This window comes from Equus przewalskii, chromosome 22 (genome assembly GCF_037783145.1).
Source record: "Equus przewalskii isolate Varuska chromosome 22, EquPr2, whole genome shotgun sequence".
NCBI lineage: Eukaryota > Metazoa > Chordata > Mammalia > Perissodactyla > Equidae > Equus > Equus przewalskii.
The window spans coordinates 35,466,866-35,481,117 of NC_091852.1; the positions used below are offsets into that span (position 1 = coordinate 35,466,866).

At 40.7% G+C, this 14,252-nt stretch overlaps 1 protein-coding gene across 5 annotated transcripts in view; it reads left to right on the plus strand.

Moving 5' to 3' along the window:
• The window catches only part of SH3GL2 (SH3 domain containing GRB2 like 2, endophilin A1), a 196,885-nt gene that overhangs the window by 35,455 nt on the left and 147,178 nt on the right, over window positions 1–14,252 (plus strand). For 2 of the 5 annotated variants that reach the window (XM_070589748.1, XM_070589749.1), the window contains exon 2: window positions 4,661–4,765. The exons of 2 other annotated variants lie outside the window; for them this stretch is intronic. The gene's annotated coding sequence lies outside the window, so the exon portion shown is untranslated. Of the gene's footprint in view, window positions 1–4,660; window positions 4,766–12,676; window positions 12,721–14,252 lie in introns of those variants that run through there. One more of the 5 variants, XM_070589751.1, reaches the window with a different exon arrangement.

The following is a 14,252-nucleotide window of genomic DNA, read 5'->3' on the forward strand; positions in this document are numbered from 1 at the left end:
TGCGGCTGATGGAAAAACTAACAGCTGTAGGACCAAAATACATGATCCCTTAACAGATTCAAATTTCCCTGCGCCCAGGTGGTTATACTGTAGCATTTCCAGGTACAGGGGAAATCCTCCTTGATCTCAGGGACCACCCCCCCAAGCCCCCCATTAGTGTGAGTGCCCCATCAGGTCCATCAGGGTAGAGAATGCCCCACCTTCCCTGCCCTAGGATCCCCTGTCCTTGTGGCCCCTCCCAGCTACTCTGGACACTTTGGCTGTGTGGTGCCTGCTCACAGGTGCTAAGTGACTGGTAGCAACCCACTGCTGAGTGTTTCTTGCACAGTTGGTGAATCAAAGGTTGACATCCTGGTGAGCACCCTCTAACAGGCTGAGGCTTAGATCTGCCCAAAGTTTGTTTTGCAGGAGGTGTTTTCCGGGACCTTTTAGCAATTGTCAAATAAAACCATGTAATTGACCAGTTATATTTTCCATGAATAAATTGGGACTTTTAAAAAACCTGTATAATCTTTCCATCTGTGAATTTTCTCCTTATAACACCTTATTTTTTATTCTCCCTCCATGAACACAAGCTTATTGTGAAAAACTTAGAACAAAAGTTAAATGAAAAAAAAGCCACTACCCCATTATGAAGAGATCCTCATTAAAATATTTTTATATTTCTTTTCTATAGAAAAATGTTAATGCTAACCTTGTCGAACTCAGTCAAATGGCAATGTAATCATTTTAATCGCTTGATAATTTGCTCTAGTAGTTTAAAAAAGTTTCCCACCATTTTGCTTTCTCTACTGCATGGCAGGTTGTAGTCCTGTGAATAAGAAAGTTGAAACTTGTGCTCAGTGGCAGGACCCCAAAGAGGCAGGTATGGGAATCGAGATTTTGAGGCAGTCGACATTTTGCTTCCTCCAGGTCTCCCTAATTAATGACACTTTTTTTCAGTAGTGGGGAGTTACTTATCGTTTTATTTATCCTTCATCAGACTTAATGTTTTGAGGAAAATTTATTTACTCAAGTATTTGGTATAAACCTGTATCACACAGTGGATGAAGCACTTAGGTTCCCGGAGAAAAGATAAACTAGGAAGGCTTAAGGTTTTTAAAAAAGAAAAATAATGCTAAAAGATGCACCATGACTTTCTGTAATATACACAGCGAGTCAGTGACCCATTTTTCAGGAAGAAGGCAGCTGCATTTTGTACTGTTAGCAGGGAAACGTAATACATGGGTACAGCTTCAACTGTAGCTAATTGGTTGTAGTGATACTTTTTAAAAATTGGAACCAACAAGGAGAAATCTGCCAAAAGTAATTCCATATGCACTAAACTAATAAAAGCAGCTGTTGTATTTTTTTGTGCAGGTAGTGTTTGCATTTTTGTTTTTGTGAAGTGGTGCAGGAGAGAGGGAGGATGCTGCAAATGTTAGAGCAAAGTGAGGAGCTGATTATGAATCTTTGTGAAATCATGAAGGGGAATAAAATATTGTTACTGCCTTATCCAAAAGTATTTTCTCCTTATTTGTTCTTTAAAACACAACAAGGTGTCAGCCTTTGGCATCATATCACTGATAGAAGTTTCCTGTGCTGCTTCTTTACTAATCGAGTCTGCAATTTTAGTAGATTATTGCATTTTAACTTCTTTAATTTCTGTTCTAAAGAGACTGGTAAAATTGGTTCATATGCTTATTTTTAACTTTAGTTTCCTTTCTGAATATATAATGCAGTCAGCACAGTATAAAAGGTGAGACAGTGATGGCTCTATTCTGCTCCTCCCTCTGGCTCGTCTCCTTCCCCAGAGGCAGCCAGTGTTACTGTTACCGTGTGTTTCTCTACAGAGGTAGTCCATGCATATTTGACAAATTTGTATATTTCTCTTCCCCTCCCTCCCTTCCTTCCTTATACAAATGGTGGCACACAAAATACAATGTTCTGTGTCTGTCGGGTTTTTTTTCTCTTCGTGTACCTTGCAGATTATTCTATCAGTACACTAAGAACTTCCTCCTTGTTTCATGGTGGGCAGTATTGTGTTGTTGCCATGACTTACTTGACCTGTGTGCTGTTGGTGGATGTTTGCAGTTTGCTCTTTTGAGTAATACTGCAATTTATAAAATTGTACACCTAGGTAGATTTGTCTAGAAAGAAGTGGAAATGAATAGGTGAACAATGGTTTTAGAAATTCTCCCTGGAGGGTAGATCTCTGTCATTGTTTCCCAGACTGGTGCTCCTTGGAACCCTCATCAGGAAAGTAGATGTTATTGGAGCAGAAGGAAAATGGGATTTAATGGCCAAATAAGCTTGGGAAATGCAGGGTTCTCGATTTTCTCTTGGAGCTTCATAAAAGAATTTACATATTAAAGACTTAAAATACTCATGTAGTTTTAACAACAAAAAGAAAACCTGTCAAAGATAATTTTTCAGACTTATTTGAGCATCACGTATTTCAAGATGCTTATTAACGTCTGTCAAGACAGTTTCTGGGAAAAGCTAATTTGGGAAATGTTGACCTGTGTGATTCCTCCCTGTCTCCCCAGTTCTTTTTTTTCTTCTTCTTCTTGTCCCCAAAGCTCCCCCAGTACGTAGTTGTAGGTCCCCCCCAGTTCTGTAGATAGCAAAAACTAGCTAAACCCTTGATTTTTTTCAGCTAACAACTGGCTTGCTGTTGGAGTCACGTTTCTTGACACCTGTAGCTTGCTCACCTGTCTGGTCCTAATGCGTAATGTGAGAAACACCTTATTTGGCAAGCTGCATGTCTGGACCATCTTCTGTTGGTGGGCATGAAGCCTGGTGGATCAGATATTCTGGGTGGAGCCCAGTGTGAACTAAGGCCTGGAACTGTGAAATCATGTTGTACTGGTGAAATCTTCTAAAGCAAGAAGTTCATTCTGGCTGGGGTTTGGGGTATAGTAGTGGTTGAAGGAGAGTGGTGAGACTTTCTGAAATAAGCAGCACTCCAGCAGAAGTTGCAGTTTGGCGTTCTGTTGTGGAATAAAGAGAGGAAAGCAGTAGATATATTTTACTCTACTGCACTGGTTCTCAACCAGGGGTGATTTTACCTCCCAGGGGACATTTGGCAATGTCTGGAGACATTTTTGGTTATCATGACTGGGACGGTGCTGTTGGCATATAGTAGAGACCCGGCATACTGCTAAGCATCCTGCAATTATACAGGACAAAACACTACAATAATTGTCCAGTCCAAAACGTCAGTAGTACCCTGTTGATAAACCTGCTCTAGTGGGATCCTTCCAGGGTTGGGGATTTAGTAAATTGTCATTATTTCTTTGTCCAAGCATCTGAAGTGGCATAGATCGGCCGTGTGGCATTTTGGACTGCTGCTGCTGCTGTGATGCTAGCATTTGATAATTTAGATTCAGAGTTCCTTATTCACAGTTCAATTTAAAAATCTCTTAAAATGTAAAGTTTCTTAATAATTTATTTAGCAGTAAAACCTTACCTGCACTGACTTAGACTCTTGATTCACTTGATTTTGTGTGGATGTTAATGTATTTGATTGTAGGATGCTGACCCAGACCTGGCTTGGAGTTTTATATAGAATGGTCAATGCGCTATATAATCTTTTTAAAATCTGAAAAACTCTGTATTTGAAAACACTTTGAGCCCCAAAGGTTTCTGATAAGTGATTTTGGATTTATATATTGAACTAAATTTTTGCCTAATTTGATTTTCAAGAAGGAACGTTAGTGATATTTATTGTGGGTTTTGTTTTGAGCTAACATCTGTGGCAGTCTTCCTCTATTTTTTAGTATGTGGGCCACCAGCACAGCATGGCCACTAACAGAGCGGTGTAGGTCCACACCCGGGAACAGGCCACTGGACCTGAACCAGGTCCAGGCCGCTGAAGTGGAGTGCTCCGAACTTAACCACTAGGCCACCGAGGCTGGCCCCTATTTATTTTTTTAATTCCAAAAATGATATAGGATCATTGTGAAGAATTTGATAAGTGCAAAAAGGTATAATATTATCAACCATCTGTGTGCAGTGCTTACTGTGTGCCATGGGCTGTTCTCAGTACTTTACCTGTATTAACTGATCCGTTCTTCAGAATTCTGTTGTTGTTGTTTACAAGAGAAGAAACTAACTTGCCCAAGATCTCATACCTAGTAAATGGCAGAGCTGGACTTTTGAACTGTGGGACAAAGAAGGAAATCGTCCATAATCTCAACAGTTACAGAGGTTAACTGCTTAAACAGTTAAAAGAATAGTTGAGTGCACCATAATTTATTTAAGCAGTCTTCTGTTATGCATTTAGACTGTTTTCAGTTTTTCACAATAGAACATTGGCGTGAACACGTTTGTGTGTAAATATTTGTCCACATATTTGATTATTTCTTGAGGGAATATTTTTAAAGGGAGTCACTTACTCAGAGTATATAACTCTCACAGACGCTTCATAGATGCTGCAAAACATGCCATTTTTACTCCCACTAGCATTCCACCCTCATCAGCATTGAGTGTTAAAGTTTTTCCCCCTGATTTCTGATTCTGAGATGTAGTATCTTGCTGTTTTCTGAGAAGATGGGACAGATGGCTGGACTTTTAGTAAGATTTGTTAATTTATCAAGATACTAGAGTTAAAAATAAAAAAGAAATTTCCCAGGAAAAAAGCTCCCAAATTAAGTATTTGGAACAACTTTCTTTTCAGGTTGATCCATGAAGTTAAATTGAGGCTCCATTTCAAATTATTATGAAGAGTTGGCAGAAATAAGGATGTCCAGTGTGAGGGGATGGTCCGGTCAGACTCTTATTGGTATGTGATCAGTGTATGACTGAAATAGCCATTCGGTGATTTATGGAGCGTCTACTGTGAACCACACACTGTACTGCACGTTGGGGACACAGTGAGGAATAAGTTTATATTAACAGTAATAAATGCTTGTAGTGCTTCTTAGGTGTCAGGCCCTGTTCTAACCGCTTACATATATTAACTCATTTAACCCTCTCAGCAGTCCTTTGAGGTAGGTACTGTTATGTTATCTCCACTTAACTGATGAGACTGAAGCACAGAGAAGGTAAATAACGTGATCATAGACATATAGCTACTAAGTGGCAGAGTTAGGATCTGAACCTAGGCAAAGCCTGACTGGACTAGTTTGAAGGGTGGTTATTAGGGGGTTGCTACAGTAATCTGCGCATGAGAAAATGGAGGCTTTAGCCAACAATCCAGCAATGGAATTTGGGAGAAATGGAAAGATCAGAAAGGTTTTTCAAGATGGAATTAATCAGATTTGGTGAATTCACCAGAATTGGATGTGAAGGAAGAGGACGAGCCTACGTTTTCTGGCTTGAGCGACTTACTAGGTGGTGGTACCATCAGTGGGTTGGAGAAGACCAGGGGAGAAAGAGACGCATGTTTTTGGGGAGGTGGAGATGATTTTAGTTTTGGATTGGTTGAATTCGAGGGGTCTGGAAGGTGGAGATGCCTAGAAGGCCATTATCTCCAAAATATTTGAGAGTTATGAGCTGTGAAGATCACCAGATCTGCCCTTTTAGGTATTTATCTGAAAATTATTTTCTTCAGATACTTACAATGTATAGTTTATGGGAACGTTTTACAGCTTTTAAAGATGTCAACAAATTGATGGCTGTGGTTGTCATGTATCAAACATGTAAAAATTTAGTTGTGTAATTTTAGTACCCCTTGAAGAACTCATTTTAATGCCTATAGACAACTTTATAATGTGGTTATATCATTATTTCCATAATTAACAGTCTGTGAATGCATAGGTTATTGCCATTTTTTCTTTATTGTAGATAATTTTGCAGTGAATGTCTGTGCATAAGACACTTTCAACATTCAGAATTATTTCTTTGGAGGTAGATCAGAACTAGAATTGCTGGATTTTAGGACATATTGCAAAATTACTTTCTTTTGCTAATTTATGTCCACCAAATATGTGCAAGACTTACCTCTTAATCTGCCAGTGGGTTGAATGTTTTCCTGCTGATTTTTTTGACACCATCATTCACTCCCTACTTTTTATAACACATCCTATAATCACAATCCTGTGCTGACTTTGTATACTGTCTTTATTTCACTTTGATCAATACCTGATTCCACAGAATATTGCGAAGAATTTTACAGATCTAATTAGATAAGAATGTGGAGATCATGATCATTGTTCTTTTACTCTGTCTAAAGTATTGATGCCGGGATGATACTTAAAGTCAGTTGAGATTGTCTGCCAAAGTCTGGCTCACGATGGTGGAAACACCTGGAATTCAGTAAAAGATGCCTTTTCTTCAGTATGCATTTTGTCTGCTTCTATGTGATATGTGGTGGAGAATTAAAGCCATTATGTGGGAAATTCAGGACAAAAAAGATTTTTACTATAAGTTATCCAGTTGTTTTGGGCAAGATTAGGATGACGTTTTGCCTGGAATTAGGCAGGTAATGGCCTCACTTTTCTACTTTGTTTTCCACTTTGCCCAGTAGAAATTTTACTCTCCAACCTTTACTTTCTGTAATTTTTCCACCTTAGTTTTCAACAGCCAATAGCTCTATTTTGTGTAATTTTCTTAAAGTTGCTAATTTCTGCCTCCAGAACCATGGGATCTGGCTTCTTTTGATTACTTCCAAATGAAATTTTGGGAAAACTAGAATCACACTATCATTTTGTAGTTTTCTGCATTGATAAACTGACCTTTTCCTTGTGACCTTTTAATGAATTTGCCTTATGAGTTGTTACGAAAGTTTATGGTTTATGGATTACTTATTAGCCTGGTTACTTGCCAGAGTGACACATTAAAAAAAAAAGTTTGTCCACCCATCTGCTTCTTCCCATGTCCCCCAAACAGTCATCAACTAGGAGAATTATAATATGCAAATAAGCCATCTGCAGTGTCCAAATGGGAGGATAGCTTCCAGTTCTTAGTCAGAGATCTGCCAGGGGCTGGGTAGTAATTTCGGTAGCTTTCTTAAGAGGGAGGGGATCTCTTAAGAAGTAGCTTGATTAAAAATGTTCCCATAATAATAGGGACATTTGGAATTGGGTGACCAGCCTCTGATGAAAAATCTCCTGTTTCCAGATGCAGCTTTTGCGATGCCTATGTTTCATCATAGGTGTCCTTAAGTTTACTTTTTTTTAATCCCTTTACAAAGACAAAAAAAAAAGTGATACCAACTGAAAAATGTGAAAGAATAATACCTGTGGTTTTCTACTGCAGTCCTGGGCCTGTTTTGTTCCCTGAGAAAGTGCGTTCCCTCAATGTCCTGAATTTCAAAATGAGGAAGTTGAGAGGCGGGGATGGTGAGTAAAGAATAATGGATCTCAAGCCTGGCCTGCTGGTCCCTCATCTCACAGGGTATGTGCTTGGGACAAGGGAGCAAAGACTTAACGTTGTGACATCCCTTGCTGTAGTTTTTGGAGTGAGGACTATACTGGCTGTAGTGTTGCAGAGTGATTTCATACCTACTCTTTTCTCAGTTCTTCTCTTTCTCTTGAGGTTTTTGGTAATCATTCTCCTTTAACTTGCTGTTATTTGCAAGTATGAGATAAAGTATTGGTTCTCTTCTTTCTCCCTTCCCTTCCATCTGAGTGGCCCCTTTAGTAGTACGAGTGAGGAATAAGAGGTTGGTGTTTGCTGGTGTTACTTTATCAGGCCCCAAGCTGCGTCTGAATGTTCCCCAGATGTCAAGCTGTGTCTCATCAGTCAGTGTTGGGTCGTGTTTGAGGAGGCTGTGGGGATCTAGGTGAAGAGGTTCAGTAAGTAGAGTGGTTTGCAAATAGGGACCTTGGTGGTGGTGTGTCTGTATGTTCAAATTTTGGATGTGAATGAGCTGGTATGTAGACTGAGAACAAGAGACCCACTGATTTTAGGGAAGAAATTGAAGAAGAGTTGCCTATAAAGGAGAAGTCAGAGAGGAAGTAGGAAATCCAGAAGAGAATGATGTTCTGGCAGCTAAGACGTGACAGTGTTTCAAGAAGAATGTAATCAGAGAATGAGAACACATGTGTTTTTGTTTTTACTTTTTATTTGGAAATAATTTCAAACTTACAGAAAAAAGGTACCAAGAATATCTATGTACTCTCTACCCAGATTCACCTGTTGTTAAAACTTAACCCTATTTACTTTATCTTTTCCTAAATACACAAGGTATTTTCTGAACCATTTTGAGGATATGTTACATAGCCTTTTACCTCTAAATATCTAAATATATATTTCCTAATAGTTGGGATATTCTCTTATATAACCACAGTACAGTTATCAACTTCAGTAAATGTAACATTGATGCAGTGTTGTTTTAATCAAATGTAACATTCTAACTTGACCAGTTAACCAAATGATGTCTTTCATAACATTTCCCCTCCATTACAGGAGCTAGTCTAGGATCAGATATTTCATTTCATTCTTTAGCTTCCTTTAATCTGAAACACTTCCACAGCCTTGTTTATCTTTTATGACTTTGGTAGTTTTCACCTATATACCCCCTAGTAATAGAATGCTCCTAAGTTTACAGTTGTTTCATGCTTCCTCATGATTAGATTCTGGTTGTACAGTCTCCGTTTGAATATTGCCTAGGTGATGCTGTGTCCTCATCAGGGTAACATCTGGAGGCAAATAGTGCCCATTGGTGCTGATAATTTTGTTCAGTACATCAAGTTGTCCAGTTTCTTGACCGTATTACTCTTTTCTTTTTCCTACCTTGCAACTAAGAAGCAGTCTATGAGGAGACATTTTAAGATCTTGCACCTATCTTTCTTCTCACCAAAATCAGTGCAATATTTAGCATTGATTGATTGATTGATTGATTCTTACCAGATCCAGTCTTTACTATGATAGGTGCGAAATCACAATTTCCCAGCTCGGTACTCCTCCCATGTTTACCGGTCAGCCTTCAGCATTCTACTGTAAGCAAGAGCCCTCCCTTCCTTCCTTCTTTCCTATCTATCTGTCTATCTATCTATCTTTTATTGATGTGGACTCATGAATTCCTGTTTTCCAGTCGTTTATAAGTCACTACTGAACTCAGTTATTTTAGGGTTCAGATTGTCCCAGAGTTTGCCTTTGGGAGTCCCTTCCACTTGCCTCTTGTGTCCAGGTGGTATGTGTTCTCATTTTTTTTTTCCCAGAGAAGTTTTTTTCTTTATGGCATACTGAGATGTTCCAGGCTCATCTTGTACCTACTCTGCCGCAGCCCTGGAGTCAGCCATTTCTCTCAGGAGCTCAGGTTCCTTTTAGTGGAGAAACCATCCAGCACTTTAAGGAGCATGCTTTCAGCCATCCTCTCTGCTGTGTGAAGTGTTGGGCCCAGGCTGTGGAAACTCAGTTTATTGGTTGATGAATTTTGGATCAAGTAGAAATCTTGGAGGTGTGAGGAAGGGCAGTTTTGATTCACATTTGTTAATCGAAGGTATGTATTCAGAGTATGTCTGAGATGAAGATCGTTCTTGTATTTAATTTATTTGTGAGCCTTGGCTAGAGTTAGCCTGACAGATGGTGTCCCTTTCCCTCTGGTCATCCCTTTTCGGGAGGGTCTGGCCTGCATTTTAATGAACATGCATATTCTGGTCCTCTCCCATGCCTGTATTTTTACTTATCTTGTTGTCTCTCCAAGCTCCGTAGGCTCTCCTTTAACATTGGATCATTGTGTGGCAATGAGCGGGCAGAGGAGGTGAGGCGGGGGGTGTGTTCTGGCTCCCTCATGGAGGCAGCCTGAGGGTGCTATTTAAGCCACATCTATTATTCACTGGATCCTGTTCTGGGAGCCCCACCTTATAATTCTATGTAGAATCAACAGAATTGTAATTGCAGGGCTGTGGGAATACATGGTGCCTTTTTTACAACCCACCTCCTCTCATTGTCCCTCATTTCCAATTCATGTGATGATTTCTGACATTTTCCTACCTGTTTGGAGCTGTTTAAAAAGTACATCCCATCATGGGATCCTCTTGACTGTAGCCTTGGTGATAACTGGGGAGAGATGAATTCCATTTTACAGGTGAAGAAGCTAGGGAAAGAGAGGAACTTTCCAAAGGGGAGACAACTAGTAAGTGGCAGAACCAGGACTTCAGCCAGCTTTTTTTGTCTCTCAATTCTGTGCTCCTTTGCCTTGGTCTTAAAAATTCAAAGAGTGAAGAAGGTAAGTGAGCCCTCTAGAAGTGGCCTAGATAACGGAAATTGGTGGGGGTGGGAGATGGGGTAGATTTCCTCTTTCTTAATTAGCTTCCTATATGGGGCTTCACATATCAAAGGTACAGAGAAGCCAAGGTCACTCTCTTTCTTCATGGAGAACCAGACGTAGGAAGTATGTCCAAACGCTAGGGCTACCCCAGGGCAATTAGGGAAAACCGTATAAAGGCGCCAGTCTCATTGCTTTGGGGTTGATGAAGCAGAGCAGAGAAGCTGTTCTGTTCTCCTTGTCTTTACTTTGGACTTCCTCGCCTGATCCTCCTTGTCTGAGCTGATGGGCTCTCTTGCGGGAGTGGGAGAGGTGTCCTGTTGTTTCTCTGGTTATGGTTCAGAGGGAAGCTCTGGCCCTAGGACATGGCAGATGGAGCCTGTGGGAGCCGGTGTTTGGATGTCTTGGCAGGTTCGGGTCTGGGATGGGATTTGACCTCTACCTGGCACCTGTTCCTTTTATTGCCTCCACATGTCAGGAGAATTACCCCCCATATGAGTATTAACAGATTTCACCTTATGAGTAGTAACAGATTTCTTCTGGTCTGAGGCCAAGTTTGGGGATGCCAGCAGTGATGTTGACGGGGAACTTTGTGGGGGCAGTTGAGGAGATGGCCTGAGGTTAGAGAACCACACAGCTGCCCCTTCTAGAAGCTTCACTGGGCCTAAGCCGTGGCTTCAGAAAGGCCATACTTGGGCTGTGTTCTCATCTCTCATTTTCTTGCATCAGTTTTGTTTTTCTTATTTTGTTAAAGGCTTCATGTGCTTGCATTTTTCAAATGGCAGTGATGATATATATATATATATATATATATATATATATATATATATATGTATTTTTTTTTAAGAGAGTGAAACAATGGCAATCTAGTGCAGTGACTTTAAGACACACACCAGCTAACCTTCACCAGTAAATCGAAGGCCTTTAAATCAGGAGTTCTTAGGGAGGCTGTGGACACCCTGAAATTAAAATGCAAAATATTACATGTCTACATGAACATCTTTTTTCTGAGGAGAAGCTTCCATAGCTTTCTGCAGATTCTCATAAGTTTTTAACAGTCCTTCTCCACAGCACGGCCTCCAATATATCTTCCCCACCTTCTTTGGAGGACCGGCTTTGCCTGCTGTGTCCTTCATAGGTTTCTGAGCCCTTTAATTTGTGGAAGCGTCAGAGAAGAGGCCTTGAAAATGGCCCCTGGTTACTGCAGAATTTTGAGACTTGCCCTTCCTCCTGCCCATCTCCCCACCTGCTCACGTGAGCAGGTGTCTGAGCAAGGATGACTTTCTTTCTCCTTAACTCTGTCAGGCCCTGGACTGCATGCTGTGTGCGCCTCCCCTCATTTAATTCTCCTGACTACACTGGAGGGTAGGTAGTGAAGATTAAATACCATGTTCAAGCTATTAACTAGAGGAGCTGGGACTACCAGTAAAATCTTCCAGATTCAAAAGCCAGTGTTCTTTCAATACGCTCGGGAACAAAAACACCAACTGTCTTTTTTCTTAGCACCCAACAACCAGGCATCCTGCAGTCCTGCTCCGTCTTGTCATTCTTGTGGTGCTGTAAGTCACCCAGAAGCTTAGATCGTGCCTGGGGGCCGCCTTCAGCTCATCGTCTCATGAGAGGCAGAGAACTAGCCTGCTCTTTGGGGAATAAGGGCAGTGCTCTCAGAAGGGGCTCAATCCCCAACTGCTTTGCTGGATGCCTCATTCCTGGCCCAGCTGAGAGCTTTTCTAGACGTAAAGGTGAGAAACTGTGGCCTTCTCACCTGTAGCGACTCAGCTGGAGAAAGAAAAATCACAGAAGTGAAGTGTTAGCAAGCAGACCCCATCTGTTGTCTCCGTTTTTAAATTAGAAATAATAATTAAAGTAATCATAGTTACAAGGTGTTTTTAATGTAGTCACATTGGCATAAAAAATATTAACCTGAAGCTCAGGGATTTTAATTCTAGGAATGTAATTTGTATGGAATGCTATGAATATTATCAGTTAATAAAATAAATAGCTGTGGCTGTGCTCTGATGGCGTTTGAGAAGGTGAAGATGTTTATCATCCTACCATGGCCCTTCACCCTTCTGTGATAACTGTGTAAATAAAGGATAAAACCCAGGTAAACCCCCTGAGATGGAGGTTCCAGATGGCATTAGCTGAAAAGACAACCGGCATCCAGAGTGGCGTGTGGCTCTTTATACCTGAACCGCGGGGGTGGTTTCCTTTCACTGCTCTGGTGACTCAGTTCTCTGCCTGTGGCCTGGAGAGGTTTGGTTTAGCCTCTCCTCTGCTGTATTTTAATGGCTTCGTACTTCAGTTCTTTTTCCAGCCATTGCACTGGTTGTGAGGATGATTACGTTGTTTAGAATTATGGGTGGTAGTCTAAGTGAGCCCCAATAGATCGAGTGGTTAGTGTCACTGGCACAGGGGTGTTCAAGGAGTTGGTGACTCTTCTCTCTCTGCCCTCACCTCCCTAAATGCCCACAACCCAAACAGAACCTTTTGACTGGCTGGAAGTACAGTAGGAACGTTAGTGTATTTCTCTCTCACCGTGCCAAGCTTAAAAATACATCTCCAGTTCTGAAGATGGCCAGGTAACTTTATTTTGATTTGTGTGTGTGTATTAATCTACGAGTGTAAGTGTGCCTGTGCATAAGTATGGGTCTCACATTAATGACATGCAGCTTGCCTTGGTGACTTTAGACCTTTTGACTCTGATTTGAAGATCTTAAGGTGGGAGAAGATAGAGTAACAACATATATTTGAAGCTAGAAGCCTCAGCAGCTTGTTTGGAGGCTTCTTTTTTTTTTTTGGTGGGTAGCCTTAATTTCCAGCCAAAAGTTCTGGATGGGTTTTGTCCAGCTAAAGAGAGACTTGCATATTGAGCACTAACTATTAATGGATGAAATCCAGCTACTCTCTTATAGATCTTCAGTGTGAAACAAGGCTTCCTGTAGGTTGCCAGCTAAGAATCGATCTTGGATCCAATTCCATGAGAGAAACTTTATTATTTTTAGAAGTAACATTCACCCTAGCACAGCATACGGTGATATGTAATACCAGCTGTTTATAAAAATCTGTTTTAATTAATTTCTAGAAAATTACATTGCCTTTCTTCCCCCTGATGCCTTCTGTCCAAACTGTGTGACACTGCGTCAAAGTTCAGGATGTGGCCTTTGCAGAAGACTTAGAGGCAAATTGGGAAGGTGACCTTTAGAATATGAGGATCGCATGGTGTTTGGATGGCTGTCATTTCATAATAATCTTCCGAGAACAATATATCTGTGTTAGGATATTATTGAGTGGATATTGACTATTTCTGGATGCTGCTCTGGTTGTGCACAGGTGTCTTTGACCTTGTATTCAGAAACCCGCCATTCCTTTGGGGAGATCACACGCACACGGTTTCAGTGTTAGGCGGGCCATCAAGTGGACTGGGAACGGCAGAATGTGGTGGATGGGTAAAAAATGAAAGACACATGCTCTGGTTTATTGCTTTTTCTTGTTGTTTTAAGAACTTTGTGGTGGTTACATACCACCACTTGAGCTAGAGACTAGGCAAGGCCAAAGATGCACTGATTCAAGAAAGCAGTTACAGTAGTTCCCCCTTATCGCTGGTTTCAGTTACCTGCAGTCAACTGCAGTCTGAAAATATTGAATGGAAAATTCCAGAAATAATGCATAAATTTTAAATTGTGTGCCATTCTGAGTAGTGTGATGAAATCGTGCTTCATCCTGCCTGGGGTGTGAATCATCCCTTTGTCCAGCAGATCCACGCTCCATACACTGCCCACCCATTAGTCACTCAGTAGCCCTCATGGTTAACAGATCAACTGTCGTGGTGTTGCAGTACTTGTGTTCAAGTAACCCTTATTTTTCTTAATGACCCCACAGTACAAGAGTCATGATGTTGGCAATTCGGCTATGCCAAAGAGAAGCTGTAAAGTGCTTCCTTTATGTGAAAAGGTGAAAGTTCTCGACTTAATAAGGAAAGAATAAAAATCGTATGCTGAGGTTGCTAAGATCTATAGTAACTTTTATTACACTATATTGTTATAATAGTTCTATTTTACTATGAATTATTATTAGTCTCTTACTGTGCCTAATTTATAAATTAAACTATCAC